Source organism: Polyodon spathula, chromosome 23 (assembly GCF_017654505.1).
Source record: "Polyodon spathula isolate WHYD16114869_AA chromosome 23, ASM1765450v1, whole genome shotgun sequence".
NCBI lineage: Eukaryota > Metazoa > Chordata > Actinopteri > Acipenseriformes > Polyodontidae > Polyodon > Polyodon spathula.
The window spans coordinates 12,738,035-12,762,556 of record NC_054556.1 but is presented as its reverse complement, the minus strand read 5'-3'; the positions used below and the strand labels follow the sequence as shown (position 1 = coordinate 12,762,556).

The 24,522-nt window shown below is 38.9% G+C and overlaps 1 protein-coding gene across 1 annotated transcript in view; it reads right to left on the bottom strand.

The window, feature by feature from the left end:
• Positions 1 to 24,522, bottom strand: part of LOC121298501 (kelch domain-containing protein 8B-like) — a 92,316-nt gene that overhangs the window by 11,975 nt on the left and 55,819 nt on the right. The gene's annotated exons all lie outside the window — the stretch shown is intronic.

Sequence of the window (24,522 nt, the reverse complement as noted above, 5' to 3'; positions counted from 1 at the left end):
ACCAGACAGGCTTAGATGGCATGAATGGCCTCCTCTCGTTCATAAATATTCTTATGTTTTTATCTGCATGCAATTAACTGTTTTTTCCCCACATGCAAGGAACCGGAGGGAAGCAAATGCTCCATGAAGCTTGTAATAAATCTCATCCCACTGAATAAAATGGAAAGGCTTAGGCTGGCTACAAATCGCAAATCATGTGGTTCAAAGACAAACGCCTTACCATTCAACTACAGAACAAGCTCTGTAAATCAAGAGGTAATTATTAGCAGCTAAAAGAAGGAGATTCAATACAAGCGCTACAGCACATAGTCACACACTACCCTGTTGTTAGCACTCCTGAGATCCATGAATGACTCTGATCCCAACTCTGGACTGTTTAGCTGAAATTCCAGTCTGATCCAGAGTGCTGCTCAGAACGTGGTCTCTGAGTCTGGCTCTGAGAATCCAATATATTACTAGCAGCATCCTTGTGCAACTCAGTATAACAAGACAAAGTGTCAGGTTCAATTCATACAACAAAGGAAAACGTATTTCAAACCACAACACTGCATCGCTTACAAGTGACCAAGCCATGCATCATTCCCCTCAGTACACCAACTATTTGTTATCCTTTACCATGTATATATTCAAAAAAGACTTATTCTGTACAATAAGATTGTTGGGACCAATCAAATGATCAGCATGACACTGAAGTAAGCTCCAACCTGTGGACCTAGAAAGAAGCTACTTTTATATATAGTTGAAATTGTATCCACACGCCATTTTAGTTAGGGTCAACTTGGTGTTTTGTGCAATACATTTTCGATGCTTGCAAATAAATGTTTTGTCTGCTGTTTGTGTTTGAGTTATTAATTTCAAACTATAACTACACAAAGTATATGCCTACCTAAAAGAAGCCAAAAGTCAAATTTGTGATTTGAAGTTGCATAAAATATTTAAGTGATATAACGTAGAAATACGACTACAAATGTAAGTAATCATAATTTATGCAATTAATTGCAAGAACTGTGAAGTGCTTGTTTTCAAAGAGACTCTGATATTGTGTGGATTATCGATGTGGGTCACATAGAATTTTTTTTTTTTTTTTTTAAATAAATTAACTCAATCATTTTTACACTGAAGTTGCCAGGTATATTTTATAGTAGTCCACTGTGTAATGGCATCCAATATTAATCTTTTAAATGGTTTTCTAAAACGAAGTACAAATTGAGATTGTGAAACGAAACAGTACAAAATAGCTAACTTGATATATGCTTTACATTTATTTAAATTAAAAAAAAAAAGAAAACAAAACAAAAAAAAAAAAAAATTCGTATATGAAAAGTCAATGGGTATAGAGCCAGATGTCATAGCTAAAATACTCTGCAAGGCTCCAGGTCATTGACCCAGAAACATAAACCTCTACAATCAGAGAGCAGACCAGCGAAGAGTGGAAAAGCAAGCCATTAATACATTCATGTATTAATTTTCATTCAGCCACCATTTACCTTAAAAAAAAAAAAAAAAAAAAGTGCAACAGAATTGACCAAAACCATTTACTGAAACAACACTACTACTACAGTGATATGAATCAACATAGGTGTAGTTATTGGTAAGTAAAGCTCTCTTATTTTGTAGCATTGGGAGTTTTGATGAAGCCAGGCCAAAATGACACCTGTAGTCATCTGTGATGTTAAAAATAAATAAATAAATAAATAAAAACACTCCTGGGGGTCTATGGCTCATGTGGTAAAAGGCACTACTCTGTGAGTGAAGGGTGATGAGCTTGCTGGTTTGAATCTTGGTCATGCTAAGTTGTCGATCTTTGCTAGGGGTCCCAGTGCTGTGTGGGCATTTGTGCTCTTGTGGGTTTGGGCGGAGATATCGTCTGGAATAGTCCACCTCATTGCATTTCAGTGACCAGTCCAGCAAGTTCTACAAGCGCATATTTTCTAGACAGGGCCGTTACACCTCCAGGGTTCAGTGGCTTGGTTATATCCGTTGCTTAAGTTCACTGATTGAAAAAAAAGAAGAACAAAATTAAGAAAGCACTCAAACCTCCTGAGTGCTTATTTAATTCATATTATAAACTTCTTTCTTCTTCAAGAACTTCTAATTTTGAGCTGGAGCAAATGCTTTTAGAAACAGCCCCTTACGGACACGCAGTGTCATTTCTTTAAGAGGATTTTAAAACAAGCTTTTTCAGGGAGAAGAAACAAGCCTAATTCCTGCAGACAGGTTAAATCCCTTGATTTGCAAAGACTGAAACTGAACAAGCAGTCAGCAGTAATACAAGTCAGCACACTTCATTTCCCTGAACCAGACAACACAAGCAAGTGCACATGGAATTCTTCTCGCAAATCAGCTCAGCTTATTGGCAAGGACAGAAGAAAAAATAGATAAATAAATATATATATATATATATATATATATATATATATATATATATATATATATATATATATTATATATATATATATATATATATACATGCAAAAACAAAAAGCAGTTTCCTCTGGTTGAGGCTGGTATTTATCACACATGATTCAGATCTCAGGGGGCTAATGCAGTTCACTCTATTTTGTCAAGTTTCATTAAGTCAGCATTCAAGACTGAGATAAACCTTTTTTAGAAACAAAAATGTGTTTTGTATGTGTCTATAAGCCACCAACTACCACATAGGATGCTTGGTGATTTCTAAAACAAAATGAAAGCCGTCAGTAGGAGTCGATAATCATGGTCTACATGCATCGTATGTGAATCTTCATAGCTCCGTCCTTTAAGTCCTACGATTAGTCTGGTTGCTCTACTTTGGACTCTCTCAAGGGCCACAATGTCCCTTTGGTGCTGTGGTGAGCAAAGTATGTTAAAATGCAAGTGTGACATACTGATGAACAGACAAATAGGTCCCTCCAGTATATCCAGATTATTATTCTCTCAATAACTTGTCCTAACCAAGTTCCATCCCCATAGGTTCTCCCTATGAGGTCGATTTAGTTGGGTTAGGCAGGGAACTCACTTCTAATCTTTGATCAAAATTACATAAATCAAGCCTATTTTAGATGCTTTCAATTATTATTATTATTATTATTATTATTATTATTATTATTATTATTATTATTATTATTATTATTATTATTTTCTTAGCAGACGCCCTTACCCAGGACAAATTGTCAATTGAATGAACATATATAATGTTGCAGTGTTGTTTAGTTTAAACTCTAATAAATCAATCTATAGCATGTGTTTCCTGACTGAAGTACATTTCCAAATGTTTTCTTTTTTTAACTGCTATTTTTTCTCATCTCATCAACATGATACAGTCAGCCTCAAAACCGTGTGAAACAGAATAAATCAATATGTGCATGTCTAGGAACTTTGAATTAAACAGAAAGAACAGGAGGCCAACACACGCTGATCTGTAGATTATCATACTGGTTTGTGCTTATCAAATCATCTCAAGTCTACAGCTCAGAGAAGCACATTGCTTTGTAGCAGATCCAATAACCCAGTCATCAGATTACAAGAAGAAAGGAGCACAGCCAGCACCAGTACTGCATGTCATGACATTTCTGAGAGGAGAATAAATATTAACCAGGGACATTTGGCTAGAAGCAAGCAACACAAATCAGAATACATTTTATAATGGATTTAACTTTTTCTGCAACAATCAACCGACAGCTTTTCCTCCCTTACTGTGCAGTATATTGATATATTATGTTACATGGATAAGAAATGAACCAGTAATAGTAAAGGATTTGTCAAAATGTCATTGTGCATTGATGTCATCCCATGTGTAGGACATAAAGAACAATCTTAATTAAAAAAAAAAAAACTCTTTGGGGTTCCTGAGTGCAAGATCTGTTTTTGCAATTTATAAGTGAATATATTGTCTGTAGGGTGCAGGTCTTTCGCTCAATTTGTACCGAAAGATAACTTTACGTTTATAAACTAAAGTTCGGGAGGAGGGAAGGCCCCTACACACTTCGTCATCAACTCAACCTATCAAAATCAAATAAATACCCATGTAAATCACGCCTCTCTTGCGTTTGCTCTCCGTCATGGAAGTAATTCTCGACTACTCTTCGGATGATGACCGGTTTGCCTCAGCACCATACTTCTCAGCCTCAATCTCTGGTTTTTCCACCCTCTCAGCTGCAGTCTGCCATGATCGCTACCTTTCTCTCTACAACTGCATCTACTACAGCTTCTTTGCCCGTCTCTGATTCTTTACAACAATGTATGACTTCTAGTACTGTTAACATTCCAACTTTCTTGCCTAATTAAGCAACTTTATTACAAACCTTGCAGCAACCTGGAGCATATCAAGTTGTGATTTCTGCAGGTGTCCAGCAGGGACCTGCAGATCACCCCTCAGCCCCTGTAGGCTAACGTCATCGACCCCTGTTCAGCCAGGTGTCCTACTCTCCCTGCTGGATGTCCCAGGCGTCCCACAAACCCATCCATCAACTGCGGGTGTCCAGCTGGCCCCCACAGAGCAATTTTCCACCCTGGCAGTTCCCGGTATAGCCCTGCTGAGGGTCCCCCAGTACTCAGGAGTCCCGTCTCATGGGTCATAGGTAGAGCCCAAACTCAAGCGCAATCACACCATTATCTACCTGCGGGCGTCCAATCAAGAGCCCAAACTCAATCATACCATTATCTACCTGCGGGTGTCCAATCAAGAGCCCAAACTCAAGCTCAATCACACCATTATCTACCTGCAGGCGTCCAATCAAGAGCCCAAACTCAAGCTCAATCACACCATTATCTACCTGCGGGCGTCCAATCAAGAGCCCAACCTCAAGCTCAATCACACCATTATCTACCTGTGGGCGTGCAGCAGGCCCCCGCAGCCTATACTGCTCCTATTCTTTCCGATCCCTTTCACTCTCATTCCAACCTTCCCTCCTTCTTGTGTCCACTGTGAGCATCCAGTTGGCCCCTGCAGTTCAACAGTCCCTTTCCTGTCATGATGTTCTCCCTCTCACTGTTTTCACTCTCAGCTCTGCTGTTTCTCTGCCTCCTCCCAATAACACTCTTATCTTTAATCCAAGGTCTGTCTCTCTTCCTCTACGGCATCAAATACTCTCAAGTGTGGATATTAAAATGTAGTCTCCTTGCTTATTAACGTTAGCCGCAGAATAGTTGACTGCGGAGAACTCTGTTACACTCAAGTGTTTCAGACTCTTGCACATTCAAAATGCTCACTATTTCTGAATTCATTATCGCATTTAGTCATTATATAGAAACACAATTTGCAAGGTATACCCAGATTGGCGCAGTGAGCTAGATGATTACATATCAATTATACTTGACTTTTCTGTTAAGCTCTGGAGGCTCTAACTTTATGATTATCACAATGTTTTGACAACAAAAGCTGTTGCCAGGTTGGAATCAGCACCTGTATTGGGGCACTTTGGATCACTAATTGCATTGTACAAAAGGCATGCAGTTGCTGTAGCCATATTTCTTTGGGGTTCTTCCTGAGCCAAAAAGTTAACTATTCATTTCAGATAAACAGGATGTTCCTAGAATTGTATTTTCTTTAAAATGTGTTGCTGTACCTGTTGTATTAATAAACAAGTCAAATATTTTTTACACAGCAAGAAGATTTACACAATTTTGGATAAACTGGGTTCCCTCTGTCCGGACACCCAGCACTGTGGTTTGGACGAGATCAGCAAACGGTTCTTGTTAAGCACAGCTAAAAATACCTAGTAGGTAAGCCCAGTGGTCAAGAGGCCAAACATTGTATCAGTACAACATTGTTAAATACAATGGAATATGTAGTGTTTGTCTTGATTTCCTGAAAAATGTTTAGGTACACACAGACTGGGATTCATCATTTATGGGGAATGGAAGGACCCCAAAGCCCAGTTTGTAAGTGATTATATATTTAAATGCACTATGTATGTTTGCAAAACCTAGAGCTGTAACAGAACACACATATACTGGCACAGCAGATTTGAAAAAAAAAAAAATGGTAACATCACATGATCACAGTTTTATAACAGTCTTTAAAAACAGATCTTCCAAATAAAAATAAATACCTTATGTGTTCAGCTGATATGAAGGCCTCTCTCTTTCTGAGTTATAGTTAATACTGAAATCCATGGGCATTCTGTGAATTTTATTTTTATTTTTTTATAAAAGATAACAATTTACATGGCGCATTTTTCCAACGTCAATGCCGCTGTCTCATTCCATTACATGTGTCCCGCCCCCTCAGAACCGAAACTGCACAAGCCCTTACTTTATTTATTAAATTGCCTGCCTAGGTTGGCTCATCTGAGTTTTTCATACCTCTCTCACCCAGTTGGGTTCTGCCTTAATCTAATTTTACCCTCCAAGGTCTGAGGTATGTCACCCTTGACCAATCATTAGGGGGGCAACATGATCACAATTCACTCTTCCTTTACAAACTGCTGTCTGCCTCTGTAACTGAGTTCTAACATCCACGTCACATGGGTATTTGCTAGGGGTTCATTACTTGGTTTCACGAGCTGCATCTCAACTTGTTAACTTGGCAGGGTTCTTTGTAGGTAATAACATAATAAATCACACACCTTTCAAAGTAACAGCTTGATTCTGAGAAGACCAGGTTTCTCTACTGAAACCTCAGAAGCCTGGGAATTTTAAATGTGGAAATTAATTGAATTTGGTTTATTTTGTTGAAATCCGGTGTGATTAACTGTAACATAGCAACCGGGCAGGTTACTTATTGCTGGGCAGGAGTTGGGGAGAGAACGTTTTCACGCAAGGAGCCCTAAAAGAAGCAGAAGCAAGTATTAAAGCATCCCAGCCGCACGTTTAAAAGTACCTAGTAAGCAGAAAATTAATACAATCCTCGTCAACTAGATTGTTTATTGGATATCTTTGCACTGACCACACTGAAGTCAAGCTGTGTCTTAGCAGGTTAGAAACTAAGGCTATATTAAATGTTATTGCATTAAAAAGACCAACCTCTGCTAATGATGCACAATTACCAGGATTTAATGAAACAAGTCAGCTATAAAATGAATACACTAAAAGGCGAGTGCTTTATGACAGTATTTTGTGCACCCCTGAAAAACATGCTCCCTACTCATGACTTACTTAAAAGATTGTTCTAATGGATAAAACAGGCATATCAAAGGCAGGGCATATGAGGTTCAGATTATAAATGAGCTACCTCCGAGAGAAGGTTATTGCACATCTAATTCCTAGCCCTAGAACAGGGGCCTCCAATCACAGTCCTGGAGGGCCATTCCATTCCAGGTTTAACAGGTTAACTACTTCAGGGTCTGGATGGAAGTTTCATTGGTTCAATTAAACAATTTAAAAAACAGGGTTGGAACAAAGACCAGGAGTGGAAAGGTCGACTTTTGCCACCCCCGCTCTAGAACATTCTCTAGCGTAGGTAACGATTGCAGTGCTTAAGTGTCATTCCTCTTGAATAAAAACCAGTGGGCGTCAGACAATAGAATTTGTTACCTCTCTGTTGATTACTTTGTCACTAAACCGTATCTGATTAGCAAACCCAGTTCGAGGAAAGCTTTGTCATTTTGTTGTCTTTGAAAAGGCCAACTCGCAATGTTTTGAATGGATCTGGCATACCAATAATGTCAGAATACCTCTAAACTCCTCTGGGAGCCGTGTATGTTTTATTCTGCTATTTGATTTGTTCTGTAGTGTGAAATGTTCCAAAACATCTATTTCTTAAAAAAAAAAAAAAAAAAAAAAAAAAAGGTTTGGCTCAAAATATAGGAAAGTCCCTCACTAAACAAGCTTGTAAAAAATGAAAGGTGCTCAAAGTAATTATCATCAGAAAATCCTTAGGATTACAGACAATAAGCATTTGTTTCATGTTGTCAAAACCTTGCTCCCTTTTATTAAAATAAGTTTGGCAGCCACCATAATCACCAATGAGCACTAAATACCCAAGCAGTGTCGACATGAAGGGATCAGAAATGCGTTTCAAAGATAATTATTCATTTAAATTTCAGACTATAAAATTAGCATCTTTAGCTGCATGTATGGATAGGAAACTACCGATTATCCTTCATTAGCTAATGCTGTAAATCCAAATGCAAATCATTTTTATTAGTTTATTAATACTTCTCTGATTTTTTTCCAGGATTACAAAGCAAAGATACTCACTGGACACTACAGAGCCCTTAACAAAGCACAAGAAAAAGGAGGACTCATAACAAATATATCATATGTGCTAAATTAGTGTTGGGGAGTAAACACATTACTGTAGTCTGATTACATTTTGCAGTAACTTGTAACTATTATGGTTCCATACATTTGATGTTAAATAAGGTACCAGTAGTGACTTTTATTAGTTACGTTTTTAAAAAATGAATATAGCTAAAGCAGGACATTGGAATCACAAGTTAAACCTTATAGGTCACATGACAGCGCTTTTTTTTTTATATAGTTTTGCTAGAACTTTGCTTAATTCTTTAGCACAGCACCCTCCGGCAACCCAAACAAAGTGACCCTGGGATTGAATATGCAGGGTCTTCTTGATCTTGCCCTTCTCCCCCGAACGTGTTCCTGCCTGTCCTCAACAAGAGCCCAGTGTCGCCGCATCAGGAAGTGTACCACAGCAGCCACTCTGAAGCCAATGATAGGTCTCTGCAAGTATGTGCTGTTACACAGCTCTTAGTTACTCACTTCTACAATGGTGTGCACCTTGTAAGAAGAGATGTAAAGTTTTTGGAGGGTCAGCAATTGCCTAAGTGCAAAGCAAAATCCTTACATCTCATTAATGTACATGTTGGCTTAGTACTTAGATACTGCCCAATTCCATACTCTTTTCTTTGTTTAAAATGTATTTAATTATGGATTAATGATGACAAAATGCAAATTTGATAGCAGGTGCAGAACGCCAGGTGAACATAATTGTTTACATACGCTGCATTATTGGGGTTTTGCACCCCAAATCACTTTATGCACATCCTTACATCTACCCCTCTGTGTGAAGAAGTGTCTCCTATCCTCTGGTCCTGGTTTCTGTACTGCACTTGAAGTATTGGCTCAGGTTAACCATGTCAGATCCTTTAGAAAATTTTAAAGACTTCAAATAATATCCCTTTCAATTCTTCTTTGTTCCTGGCTAAAGAGATTTAGTTCGTTCAGCCTCTCCTCACAGCTCATTCCTTTAAGTCCAATGTCTGCATTCTCTCACTTAATTTTGCTCTGTAGAGTTTTATACGCAAAATGGTTTCTATCCACTTTCATTCTCATTTGTATCCAGATCTCACAATACATGCATTATTAAGAGTAAGAAAGGTTTCTAAACAGTAGCCAGTGATCCCCTGGCCTGAGGCACTACTGTATTATCTCCCACAGGGATGTGGAGGCACTAGAGTGTATGGAACCCTGTTGAGTTTTACATGTAGCTAGAGAACTGCTTATTCAATATTGATACTTCATAAATGCCAACAGTCCCTGTATGGTCGGGACAGTCCAGATTTCCTAGCAAATGTCTCACGTTCCGATATTTACCCATAGAAAAAAAATATATATATTCTGCACAGTAGAGTTAGTGGCAGCCACACACTGTGCTCTTCGTGTGGCTGACACATCTGCTGATGATTAATTTATACAAAGGTAAGACGGCTTCATTATGACAGTACCAAAACCACCGGAACAGTCTAGACTTCTCATCTATTTAAAAGCTGTTTCTCATTTTTTCCTGAGCATTGTAATCTGGTCTTCTACCAAGATAACCATTTCAGCACAGTAATTCACTGCAGTACAGAAGGGTATTAGAATTACCATGTGAAATGTAATAATGTACATGTATGGTTATCTGAAGTACTCCTTTTCAGAATCTAATTAAATCTGCACCCAGTTTCCTTTCCTGGTCTCTTGTTTACAGAAGCAGATACCAAATCGAACCCACAAGCAATTCATAGTTGTTAAGCACACAGCTAAACAAGACATGTCTTTGTTACCAAAGTTAACTTTTGATTATTCATTCATTTCTTTTAAATAACCCTTCCTGGTATTGGTTTACCAATCATACGTATTTTGTAATTCAAATGAACTGGCGGCTGGAACTAAAAGTCTCCCATTGATTAATTATGACAGCCAAGTCTTGATTATTAAAATTCGTGTGCTATTTATTGCATTTTATCTCCCCGATTTAAACCCAGAAGAGTAGTTGTATTCAAAAACAGTTAATTTGATTCGGTTTATCAAAAGGGATAGTAGACATATTCTTAGAGTATTTCCATGTTGCATTTCTGACCAAAATTATGCTTGCTTTAGATTCTATCATGTGAAATTAATCATCTAGCAGCAAGACTTCGATTAGAGAGGCATAACAGGATTTATAATAAGGTAATTTCAGTTTTTTCAATGTCTGCAATAGTTTACCACTGAAACTTGGAGTCAAGTAGAACAACACAACCCCAGCTTTTAGCAGACGACTTAGTTTGAATGACACATTTGTAATTGGTCACACAAAAGAAACAATAGAAGGGCCGGACTCCGAGACGTGTATGTTATAGGATGGAGCTCTGGAGCTGTGGAATGAGGTAATGTATTGGCTGAAGCTTTCGACTACTAAAATACTAAACTCCCTTCTGGACTGGACTGTTAAACAGTAGTACCTTGCAACTGTTTGGCTTTTTAAAATAACATTCATTTTAAAATGCTGGTATTGTGTAATACAATGGTTGGCTTGATTTCATTCTGTTTTTGTAGTTTATGTATAACATGCACATCAGCTGAGATGATGATACATGCACAGTAATATCAATGTACAATCCATTTTTCTTCTTTAATTTAGAGAAGGAAGGACAATTTGGCATAGACTTCTGATAATAAGAATTCCTGTTAAGACATTTTCTTCCTGGCCCCTTGAAAGAAGTCTGAATGAGAATTGGCCAAGTTCAGAACACTCTTATCTGAAGATAAACAGTCTGTGCACAGAAAGCCCTCAGAACCAGTACTGCTGTGATACATTAATAACAGATTTAGAAATTCCTCAGTGCAGTTATTATGGTAATGCAATACCACAGAACTGTTTGCAAGCAGTACACCTGCACTAAGTAACCACCTGATATTAATCCCACAGTAAAAGAAATTGATCTGGCTCTGTAAGTGTTTTATAAAGCCACCTTTTCCTTCAGTGGCTTAACATTGATTTTCCTAAGAAACTAGGAAGGGAGTGGTCCTAAAAATCTATTTCATTTCTCCCATTGTGGTGAGAATATTTCAAATCTGCCTGTCTGTTAAACACCCCAGGAAGCAGGCTAAGGATCTTCAATTCACCTTTAGTGAGGTGACACAAGCCATTTCAAATCAATGCAGCTTTGTTTATTGCATCAACTCCAACCCACACGAAAGGAATCCTTTTTCAATTTTTATTTACAGCCTGATGACAATTCGATATAGCCAATGAAATATAATTCAATTCAGCCATGCTTAATCTTCTAATGGAAAGACACTCATGCCAGTAAGAGAGGGAAGCAATGTCAATGTATTAAGTAAGTAGCTTCTAGGTACCTTTGCTTACACCACCTTGCATTTTTATGATGTTTACAATCACTCTTAGCGGTTCTTTTTGCAATCATGTATTTAAATATGTTACGGTGTTCTGAACTCAGTTTAGGAGCAGTTCCAGTCGTTTGCCCATAAACCTATGTCACCCCAGCTAAATCAAAATCAATACAAGTAAGCACCATCTATTGAACAGATACAAAGGCTAGATCAGCATCATTATAGAAGATCCATCTATCGAAAGGCTAGATCAGCCAGTGTCCTTGTAGAAAGTAGAGCTGCAGCATCCTGTGAACAGTTACTAACAATCAATTTTATTTTCTGCATCACTGACATACACAACCTTCTAGTGTATAGTTGTGCATTTTACTTTGATAAAAGAAAGGAAGATGGCAACATGAGAGACAGATACGTGCATGTTTAAATTCAGTAAAATCTATAGATTATCCAGTAAATGTGTAGATTTACCAGCTCAGCGGTCAATGTAAACAATATCTAAGGAGATGGTAGTTACAATGCTACAGCATTTCCTATAAATCTTTCTTTAAGAAATTTCTAGAAATTATAAATTTCAATTGGGGTATGTCAACTTTTGACTACAACTGTATATATATATATATATATATATATATATATATATATATATATATATATATATATATATATATATAGACACACACACACACACACACACACACACACACACACACACACACACACTGACAGTGAAATGATCTGGTTAGTTTGCCTTACAAGCTCCATACATGGGTAAGAAACAGTGAGAAAACTTGGAAAAGTCCTTGCTTACAGCAAACTCGCAATACTGTAGGGCTTAGGAAAAAGGTTATTGTGAGGCGAGAGTGTATTAAATGGAATGTCCAGACAGTAATTTATGTGTACAGAAATAAAATAATTTATTTTTATTTTCTATACACAACAAAAAGGATTAAATAACAAAAGAAAACAAAATGGTGTGAGGGAAGGAGTGCAGGGGTGAAATCCAAAACAAACTGATGACTCGTCTTTAATTTGTCTTCGTGGTGACCATAAACAAAAAAAAGACAAAAGAAATGTTAGTATTTCAAAAAAACCCGCTGCACAAAACCAGTCTCTCCCTTCACCCGTGACTCCTCCTACTTTTTCTTTCGGACCAACCCCGAACACAGTAGTACGTTCCCTTTAGTATGTAATGTCCCGCCTCTGTAGTCAGTGGAACACCAATCCCCAGCTGACACGTGTCCTTTTCCTTCACTTGACTCCAGTGGCTGGAAGTTACATACTCGTACTTCCGCCCCTCACCAAGGTGCCGCCCCTCAAAAAGATGACTTTTGCCATGGTCACGAGATCTTGGTAAGGGAAGTCCCGAGTTGGTTTGATGCCACCTACTGTCGGGAGGCTGAATCACAGACCGAAACCCCTTTGACTCATCACAGTTATGTATATGGGTATATATTAAACTCTTTAAACTCAGCTCCATCCATTTCAATGCGACCGAACTTGGAGTGCATATTACTCAGGCAATGTAAAAGCCACCTACGTGGGCTTGTTTAAAATTACACACCGGGCGCTTTCCAATGATGTATTCAGTGTTGGTATGCGGTCTTCCTATCCAAGGCTACGATTGCCTGCAGGTGAGAGAGAGCTTGCTAGAGAAGCTACAGACCAGAGAGAGATACATCCATTGTGTCTTGTGCCAGACGGGAACTGCTTTACAGAATGGCAGAGTAATGGTCCAGGTCCAGTACTGTAACAATTATGATTGTTCGACATCTTGCAATAATCCACGCAGGCTGGTGGAAAACTGTAGTCCATACCTAATTGTTCAACATGTGATAATAATAATAATAATAATAATAATAATAATAATAATAATAATAATAATAATAATAATAATAATCACACAACACAGGTGAGGGTGGAGTAATAACTCAATATGGTGTTTTATAATCAGCAAGACATGCTAATTTGAAAAGAAACTCAAGAGTCACGATAAAATGTACACCAGCGGCCTGATTGGAATTCTGCGAACTGCAGCTAATCTCCTATACACTGCAGAACACTATGGGGATAAACAGGATTTAGTTTAAAGGTCAGTGCTTATCTCAGCTTCTGATGCCAAGCCTCTTGCCATCGGAGATCAGCTTAGCTTCTCAATCAATGCGGATTCTCATTAATAGAGTCAAGGCGAATTAGAAAGAGAATAATATGCAGGCCGGGAAACAGATTGGTGTATTTGTGATGTTTGTGTGCACATTGGGTGCTTTTGAATTTAGTACACCAGCAGGAGAGCTGGCTTCAAATCAAAATGCGCTTCTTCTAATTGCACAGTAGAAGAACAGCCCCCAAACCGATCTCCTAGCAGTGTTTACTATTCCTGCCCTCAATGAAATTGCTTAAGCAAGATATTCAAATATTTTTAATACTGCTAGCTTTAACTACGAGTACAGCCCAATGCTAAGGCTCAAAACTCTAAGGAATGTAACATAAGTTTCATAATACTGGACAAACCCCCACAACAGAAGATATTTGAATTACATTTTTATGGAGATGTACAGAATGAACATCTGCCTAGAACCTACTTGGTTTGAGGGTCCACCACCTGGCCAGCTGGACAAGGCATTACACCCTCCTTGACCTCAGCAGAGCAGCAAGGGAGAGCTACAAGTGCAGATGGAGGAGGTGGAGGGATGGGAATGAATTGCACGCAAGGAGAGGCAGGTTACCTGACTATTTAAGTTTCTCTGATAGGCCTGAATTGGATGATGTAATAAAGTGTAAAAGCAGACCACACTCCCATAGTTAAAAACTTAATTTTTAATCTAACCACTCGACTAACCCTAGGAAATTTATATGGACTGAAAATATGGACATTATATGGACTGAAATAATGGGATTAAAAGGGCTTTCACAAAAGCAGCCGATCTAATATTACAATGACCTAACATGCATTATATAACATATGTGTCAACTGGAAGGAAGCAAAATATAGGAATGCATAGAAAAGAACATTGCTTTAAGGAAGCATGTTTTTTTATATTGAAAGCATATAAATTTTCTACTGGAGTAGCTAATTTACAATGCTGTGCTAGCAAGACAGCAAACCATTTATACACTGCAGTTTTCTGTCAGACTCAACCATCAAATCAATCAAAAACAACAAACCATTCTGCACAATCAGAGCAGTGTCCGGAATATAGATGCTTGCACAGCAGCTTCTAAAAAGCTGCTAATGAGGATGCAAACCAAAGGGAAATCGAAAGAGGGTAAAAAAGAATGGGCCACCGACATCTAAAGATCTTTCTTCAAAAACAATACCATCATTTGACCAGATATTACAGCCATGTGGTGTGCAGGGTGAGTCATACAGTCAGGGGAGCGCAGGTTTGCAATCAGGCTGTGCAAAGTCGACGCTGTTTGTTTGGGGATTCCAGAGGGAGCGTTGCATTAGCTCCGACACTCCCGTGGCTTAGCTAGGCAAACCTTGCAGATTGTTTCTCCGCACTGAGCGACAGTGGACACTACTGGCCAGGCGTTTGGGTGAGCTCAGGCGGACACCTGCAGGGCTGGCCTTTGTCCTCCAGTGGCCTCTAGCTCGCCGACCTCTGTTCTTGAGTTCCTGGGTATAAAGAGGAAACTGGCTTTGTCGTGGGATCACAGGCCACCCACTGACCTTTAGTTGTCCTGAGCTGTGTAAGGATTGACTGCAGTGAGGGGACAAAATCAGGGATAAAAATAACTGGGTACTCTAAATTAAAAAATGAAAAAGGATAGATGTAGCTGCATTAGTATAAATACATTTGGGACAAGTTTAGACTATGAAAGGGTAGCGAGTTGGCTTTTTCTGTCCTGTCAGCTACAGTCTGTCATTCCTCAAAGGACTGAAGACATTTCTTTCCCAATTTCCAGTGACAAGGCATCAACACGTAGCAAAAACCTTTCTAACATCCTACAAATCAAAGCACAATGATATAGAACATGGTTTCAAACAGAAGCAGCCATGCAAGCCTGTCCTCTGAGAACGTGACACATCCCTCTCTGAAAAAGCATGTAGTTTCCCCTCTTTGCAATTACAGTTAATTTGCATGTCACGAGGGATCTGCAATGGCAGGAAATGGACCATGAGGATTGTTATGTTTTGTAAAGTAAATGGCACTTCTCACAATGTGACACTTTAATTAAAAAAAAAAAAAAAAAAAAAAAACATAACTATTCCTACATTTGAATGCATCGTGCTGGTAGATACAGGCTGTAAATGTTTGCTTTAAGCTCTCGGTGTCTTGAAGTGCTCTGTGCACGATAGAGGGTGGTGTATATTTTACAATGACAACAGATCTGTGTCCTTGTTACAATCCACCCCTGTTACAAGGGAAGTAGAACTCCAGCATCATCTGCTGAAACCATAGCAGAACTAAATAGTGAGATATTTGTTCTTTCTGCTGGGATGTAAAGAAACAAGTCTCAAGATACACTTTTCTAGTACCATTTGAAGAAAGTACAATGAAACGTTCCCCCCCTAAATCACAAATTGCAGGTCACAATACATATTATTATGCATGTGAAGGTCCTGATGGTATTGAGATGGACTAAGAAAAACTTCAAGCAGGTAGAACATGTATTGATACTTGAAGTAAATTGCATAGAGGACACATGACGGTTCGAAGAGAGTAACACAAAAATAAAATAGACATGCATACTTGTCGATAGAAGAAATTCATTTACTTTGGAACACCCACACATGTAAGAATGTATTTATTATAACATTGAGTATAAGAAGCTGTATGGTAAAGCATCGCTATACAGTAAATAACTTCTGCATGAGGATTCATATCTTGTCATGAAGTATAATGAGTCAATTAATTGATCACCATTGGCCTTTACCCCAAGAATAGGTTTCAGCAAGACTCGTACATGAAAGGGATAAAGTGAAGTGCCACCCAGTCATTCTGTACACTTAGGGACTGCACCTTCAAAATGGAACTACATAGCTCTTCAAGACACTATGGCTATTAATAATCCACTTCCCTATTATCTCCTGTATGGACACATCAGTGTGAGCAGGCTGTAGGCCAGAGTTGGTTAGTGTGATGCTGACTGATAAGAGCTGAAAGGGAGAACCAGCGAAGGGAGTCAGTGGCAGAGGTGCAACATGAATGTGTCAGGCTTCGCCAAGACTGTTTTCCCTTTGAAAGTGGAAGGGCATCAATATTACGACATACTTTTTCAAACACGGGAGGTGCATTGCAGAATGACAGTGTGGAACAGAGCTTCATTTTAACCTCAGTAATGTGTTTGTGGATACTGTGATAGCCATCGTAGTAGGTACCAATGCAAAAACACATGCTAGACAGCATACAGTAGTGTGAAAATGTATTAGATTTGTAATGTGTCTCCTTTACACACCTACCTGCATGAAATCCACAGGGGGCGATTATTTCAATTTCCAGTCAGTAATCAGTGATACAGAAGCAAAAGGCACTTGTGTTGAAATGGTAGACCTAACATAGGCATCTTAAACCACTTCTAAAAAGTCTTATGCATTGGACCATCTGTGGCTACGTGTTCCTTTTCTCTTGCTATTTTAAATTAATTGCATGTGTGGCCTATTAAAGTCATCAATAATTTGCCTATTTTAACAATTTTCCAAGTTTTAACAAATTGAATCCTTTTTTCTGCGATTTTGTTGTGAGACAACTAGGAAGTTGAGCAATCAGAGAACAGCTTCCATGCACGGTGTCCACCAGGGTGAAGCAGTATCCAATTATAAAGAAAGAGATGAAAGACAATATATGGGAGTCTATTTCGAAGGAACTGGATAAGCCTGGTATGTATAATTTAATGACATGTTGATGAACTACCGTCAGAGAAATCACTCATAGCTTCCACATCATGTTGAGGAATATGTACCAGTCTAGATCACAGTTTTGTCAATAGCAATTTTTTACAGATCTGGCAGTTTTCAGATCCGTCGCATCGTGTCTGTCTGGTCATGTTGCTGCGAAAGTATCTTGTCGTCCCATGAAGAATTGCATTGGTCTGGTGTGTATCGACCTTACACATGTAACTGCAGGAAAAATTATATTCATCCAATAAAATAGCCAACATCCAAAAACAACACCTCCGATTTTACAGTGTATACTGTTGTGTTTGAGGCGTCTTAACTAGGGCAGGGCAGAGGAGCAATGACATACTGGTAGTTTGATTGATTACGCTTTCCTGTTACGCTATAATCCATAATTGAGACTTTTTATTGAACATTTTAGTGCTACTTTGGATATTAATTTATTATTTTGTGTAGTGTTTTCTTAATTGCAGAGATTATGGAAAGCCCTGGACCGAAAATCTCATGGGTTTATATATCTTAAATGTAGAAACCTTTATTTTAGCTTTTTTCACCTACAAATGATAAAGGTTTGCACTGGACACGGCAGCTTCAAAGCTTAATGTTAGTTTTCTGAAAAGGTTCGAAATAACAAAACAGTGAACATACTGCAGCAGCTTTGAATTGTATTTCACCCGTCATTTAATAGGTTAACTGCGCTTCTTGATTCTTTATCGTGACTGTGTGCTGTGCTCCAAATGAACACAACATTAAAAAAAAAAAAAAAAAGGTTTAAATTTTGCAGCTTTTTTATTTTTTTTTTAATGAATACATTCCTCATAACAGCTCAAAAGATCTGTGTTGAAATGGTCCTGGAGGGAGACGTGTCCATTCCCTAAGGTCTAGCTCCCCCACTTCCACCACGGAGGTTGGAGGAGGTGAACTGCAGAAGGCAATCAACTGAAAACACCACAAACACAATTCTGAGCGAATGCTACTCACTGGTGGAGGCTCCAGGAGCTGACGCTTGTTATTGTCTTTGCAGCAGGGTAGCGTCAGTAATGAGACTCAGAGGTTTGGAGCTGCAGTTCAACCCTGTTGTACACTTTTAATAACAAACGCAAACAACAAAATAACAGACATGAGGGCCAAAACAAAAATTCAAACAAAACACAACAAAAAATTGTCCAGGCTGGGCAGAACCTTCACTGAACTTTGTAGACTAAACAGCAACACACAGATCAAAATAAACACTTACCTACTCCATCAACCCACAAAAGATTTCTGGTTGCTTTTTACACAGGTGGCCACTCCCCAAATAGCACCATTTAGCATTAACTGGAAAACGGTTGTCGGCAAATACCCAAATTAACTCCATCCCTACCAAACCTATATTCCCAACACCCACATACTTTTTTACATTTAGGGCTGTTGTTTCTTGTATAGAAATGTGTATAAATTAATTTAATCCTCAAAGACTTTGAAATACATTTTTAGTAACTCATAAGTAAGTCTTTCTCTTGTTCATCACAGTTTTCCAAGTCTGGAAGGGAGGGCACAGTAACTGCCAGCAGGCAGTCGTTAGTGCGACCTGCTTCCCTGGCCCTGTCTTCAGTGTTGATACAACATGTCTCAGTAAACAACCAGGGAAATCAGCTATGAATACCACCTACCGGGAGCCAGGGGACAAGTGGAGAAAAACAGCCTGCATCAGGTCAGGACAAGCACCCCGGAGCAGCACACATCTCAGACTGTCACCATGAAACAAACTGCCCATGCACAGCAAAGCACCATTACTCATATGTTTCAATGCCATCATGATGCCATTATAAGAACATATAGTAAGTGCATTGACAAACAAGAGGCCATTCAGTCCACCTATGCTCGTCAGGGTCCTAGCTGCTGATTGATCTCAAAATGTTGCCAAGTTCAGTCTTAAAGGCTCCAGGTGATTCAACATCAACAACAGGTAACCCTAGGTAACCCATTCCTCAAGCTCACCATTATGTCCCTCTGTCCTCTCTCCACTTAGTTTCCAGCTGTGTCCTCTGGTCCTGGTTTTTGTGTTGCTCTTAAAGTATTGCTTCGGATTAACTTTGTCAAATCCTTTTAAGATTTTAAAGACTTCAATCAAGTCTTTGTTATCAGCTAAATAGATTCAGTGCTTTCAACCTATCCTCATAGCTCATTCCTTTAAGCCCTGGGATTAGTCTGATTGATCTTCCAAAGCTTGATGAAACCCTAGTAGAAGCATTAGCCGTTCACAGCAACGCTATCACATTGGATTTAAAGCATTGTAAAGTAATCCTGATATGGCAGAACAATGATATTGTACTATTATAGATGATTTTGATACCTCTGGTGTGTCAATATATGAAAATAAATCTCAGTGGTATTGGTTCAAATATTCCCTCAAAAAATGTCAAGTCAGCTGAGGGTCAAACGTATAAATGAAATTGTAGCAGCAACCGTCTACAGATTAATAGGCAAACAGTACAAGATTGCCAGAAAATATAAACCTTATTTTGAGGACGTATTAAAAGATGTAATCCCAATGGTTTCTGTCCCCCCCCCCCCCGTGTTAGCTGCATTTCTTTTCCACCACTCCTCATATCATGCAGGACATGCACCTGTCGGAGTGCAAACGTGCTCCCATATACAAAAAGACAAAACCAGGAAACTACAGACCGGTTAGCCTTAACTCCATAACATGTAAAAAAAAGATCAATTATAGGATTATAGGAGTATATATACTGTGAATAAGAAACAGCCCACTAGGTTCTTCAAACCTCTTTGAAGAAGTTACTGCAAGGAAGGATACAAAACAGTGTATGATATAAATACCTTTCGAAAAAGCCTTTGACAAAGTGCCACAAGAAAGACAAAACTAAAGACACAGAGAGTGCTTGTAAGAGAAGAAACCTCTAATTAGGGGTACGTACTCAGGGGGGCGCTGCAGGGTTCTGCGCTGGGACCTCTGTTATTTATTATCTACAACAACGACTTAGATCAATATAAAACGCAGTGGTGAGACCACACTTAGATTATTGCATTCAGTTCTGGTCACCACATTACCAAAAGGACATTGTGTCTCTGGCGAAGAGCAACCAGACTACATATATTGATAAAAAAAAAAAAAATAAGAAAGAAAGAAAAACCTTGACTGTAATGGTGTTAAGTAAAATTAACTGTAGATTTTTAGAACAGAATTCCACTGTGAGTTTGAAATAATGCTTTATGAGCAGACACACTGATTTACATTTTCAAAGATAATTATTAACAGCAAAACAAAACATCAAAAACCTTCCTTCTTTTGTTCCCTGTGTCATGACTGACAATACACACACACTGAGAAGGCAATATATTGAACAGTCTGCTATTTGTCTTCCCAAACAGCATCCAATTAGCATTTCGATACCGGTTCTGTCAAGCTTTCTCTACGACTGAAAACACTTCCGTTTAGTAGGGCTGGTGGTGGGACTGCAAAGTGACTGTAGCAACACAGGAGCCTGAAGTCAACCCTAATAATCCTCGAACTGGAAAAGCACAGATAAGTGACAACGTGAGTGAGCCACACCAATCACCCTTGTAGAGGGTAAGGGTGGTAGTCAGTCTTCATGATTAATTGGTCTTTTCTTTTAAAACCTACTGCAAAGGTGGAAGATGAGCCAAATTGTGTGGTGTTTTTACCATGAATGGATTAGTCCACTGTAAGTGGATACCTCATACAGATTCAAACTATACCTCAACGGGTGAAGAGCAAGGGCTTTGACCCGTTGCTAAACCTTACACAATATATAGTATATTCACCATAGCCTGCGGGCAGGGATGCTCTTTGTTATTGATAAATATGTTTAGTTGTCATCAAACAAATACATATTTATTTGAACGGGATATACATGTATTCAATTTGACCTTCTTCTTGACTTCAAATACTTGAAAGAATCATGCTTTACTGAAGTAATATTAGTCTAAATCTATTCTGTCAGTTTCATTTAAGCACTTTTCATTTAACCACTTTTTCATATCATTATAAATTATGTCCATGGGTAAGATAAATTGGGTGACCTTATGACTGGGATGCCATGTGGTCCAGTGGTTAAAAAATAGGGCTTGTAGCCAGGAGGGCTTGAATAGGTCTTGTAGCCTGGTTCAATTCCTGGATCACTCACTGTTAGACCCTGATCAAGTCACTTAATAATAATATCTTTATATAGCACTTTTCATAGTGGACTAACATCACAAAGCGCTTTACAGAGGCAGGCTGTGAACTCTGAATTATATGCAGAGTCACTTACAATAGGACATTGATTTAACATCTCATCCACAGGATGGAGCACAAGGAGGTTAAGCGACTTGCTCAGGGTCATACAGTGAGTCAGTCAGTGGCAGCAGCAGAGGTGGGATTTGAACTGGTGATCTTAACCTCTTTGTGCTCCATCTTTCAGGTAAGATGTTGTGTGAGCGACTTTGCAGCTCATGCATAGTTCACACCCACTAGTCTCTGTAACTCGCCTTGGATAAAGGCTCTGCTAAATAAACAAATAATAAATATGTGCATGGAAAAGTGGTCCATTTTCCCTCACTAATTGCTACAAAAAAATACTTATTCCGTTATTGTTGCTGATGGAAAATGTGAGACCTACGGAAAGATGATAATGCTTGAGAGCTAAAGATTTACTGGAATTATTTCATTAGCTTTATGTCCTTCAAATCCTGTACAAAAATGATGATGATGCCAGCCATTTTCCAAATAGAAACCACTGTTAGTAAGCTAAGAAACAGTTAAACGCTGCCCTAGCAATATTCTGAAAAAGAATACATACCACAGCTAATCATCTGCTTTGAGAGCTTTAGAACTGGCTATGACTACCTTACCAAGCGTGGAATGAATGCACTTTCTGGCAGATTCTGAAAGCAGAGATTACTCGAGCAAGAGGCAAACCAATTTAGGTGGACCTACTAAAGCTTTCTCTCCAAGTAAAGGTAAATTTGTGAAACAAACTGTATTTCTCATACAGTTGTATTCTTATTCAGTTTATTTGATCGCTTCATCTTGGAGGCGTTGGGCAATCCAATGTTAAGTCCTCCTTAGTGAAAGTGGATTAACCCCCTGGCCGTATCCCCCTGCGCTTTTGCTGTTCAAACATGCCTGTCACATTTTTCACTTTACAGCCATTTCAATTACCTTGGTTTAGCTTGCCTGAGTAAGCCGCTTCAGCGTATTCTACTCAGAGGGAGCTGCAGGGCTAGGGAGCTTGATAAAACCTGGAACATCAGACACAGAAATGGCTGGACCCTCGAGATATACAATTGTCCTTTTTCTCAGTCCTGGAGCATGAAGCACGTTTCTGTTGAAGGAACTAAGCATGCATACTCTGCAATCTCAACCACCAGTTAAGAGTCTTTTTAGAAAATATTAATCACTGCAACTAACCACAAACATGCAAGACATTTCCAGAGCAATATCTATTCAGTGACCCAGACATTGAGTTACTACAACAAATCATATGAAGTTTAAAGTTAAATTTGGATTCCTTTTTGCACATTGGATACAGGGGAGTGCTTGTTGCTATGGAGACCCTACCTGTAAGTTTTTATTATATATTACATAAGGTTTATAGGCAAATTAACTACTGTGACTCTAAACCATGACAGAATGTATTACAAAATGTATGAAACAATATATAGGATGTCAATAATTTACAAAATAAATTCTAATATTTTGAAAATAACATCTCATGTATGAAAAGTGGCCATTGACAGTATATGTCTGTGGCAAAGTGGCTAGTGGAGGGGAACAGGTAAAACGGTGATGCGATGCAGGAGTGACAGGCAGACAACAGTTTCCAGTGAAAAGGTGCTTTTATTTATAATCCAGGTCTGGTGACCGTTAAATAATAAATCCCCGGCTATACACAACAATGTGTAAAGCACGGGGATAGCAATAACACAGACACAGTCCCGAACAAAACGAACACACGGTCACCAGTCCTGGGTGAGTGCAGACGTGCTTGTGGTGGGTGAAGACACTGTATTTCGTGACGGTTCCGTGCAGTGGTGATCCGGATTGTGCTGACCCTGGTCGACAGCTCCGGATAGGTGAGTTAACTGTCTGGTGGTGCAAAACGCAGACAATTACAAAACAAACACAACAAAACACAACACGTAATTCTCTTTGAACAACGAGAGCTCCTCTCTCGCTCCTTCTCTCTCCGAACATTTACCCAAACGAAGGAGAAGACCAGCGTTACCCTGGCCCCTATATGTAATCCCGCATGATATCGAGATAAACGGTTGCAGCTGCCTTATTACTTGCAGCTGCCTCTCGTTTATCTCTCAAATCAATACGGTCTTACAACAGAGTCGCGCTTCCATCCAGGCTGACCCACTTCCCTGACCCGGAAACGAACTGTCAGGCCAGCCCTTCCAGATGCTTCTCCTCCCGTTCTTTAGCGCCCTCACAGGTTGGGAGGAAGATTCATCACCAGAACTCATATTTCCGTCACAATGTCCCATTTATTTCACAATCCATTTCAGATTGTATTGAGACAAATGATTAGGGTTAGGGTTAGTGTATTATAGCTAATGCCAGGCCTTGTCATTACAGTACAGCAGACAATAAGACCCAAGACAAATAACCATTTAGAATGATGGCAAACATCAAAAGCCTTCTATAATGTGTACAGGAATAAACACATATTACATCTGTAGTCATACCTGCTTTAAATCTGGCACTGCTACCATAAGTATTTGACCAAGATTGTTGGCTTTATTAGTACTGCTGTAGTAAAAAGTCAATAATTTTGCAGTACTAATAGTACTTTTTTGTAAGTGATTTATCTTGGAACTAAACCACATTGGTGGTAATCTTCTGTTGGCTGCCCAATGTGACAAAATTAAAAGAAAAATGTACAACCAGTGACAAGATTAAAACACCCAGATAGCAAGCAGTTGCAGAGTTTTATGAAAGCAATGGGATTGTGGTGATTAACTGAGGTGACGGGTAGTTTTTACCAAGCTACTTTGGTAATAGTAATCGAGAGGCATTCTCAAAACAGTAACAACTGACTGTTATTAGTGATGTGTTTAAATCATTCTTGCACAAGATGGTACCAGCAGCTCTGATTTCCCTCATCAGGGGTATTTTTTAGAAGAGGGTTCGTGCTGGCAGCTGCTGGTGGTGGGAGGCAACAGGGGGGGTCCCTTTACCCCCCCCACCT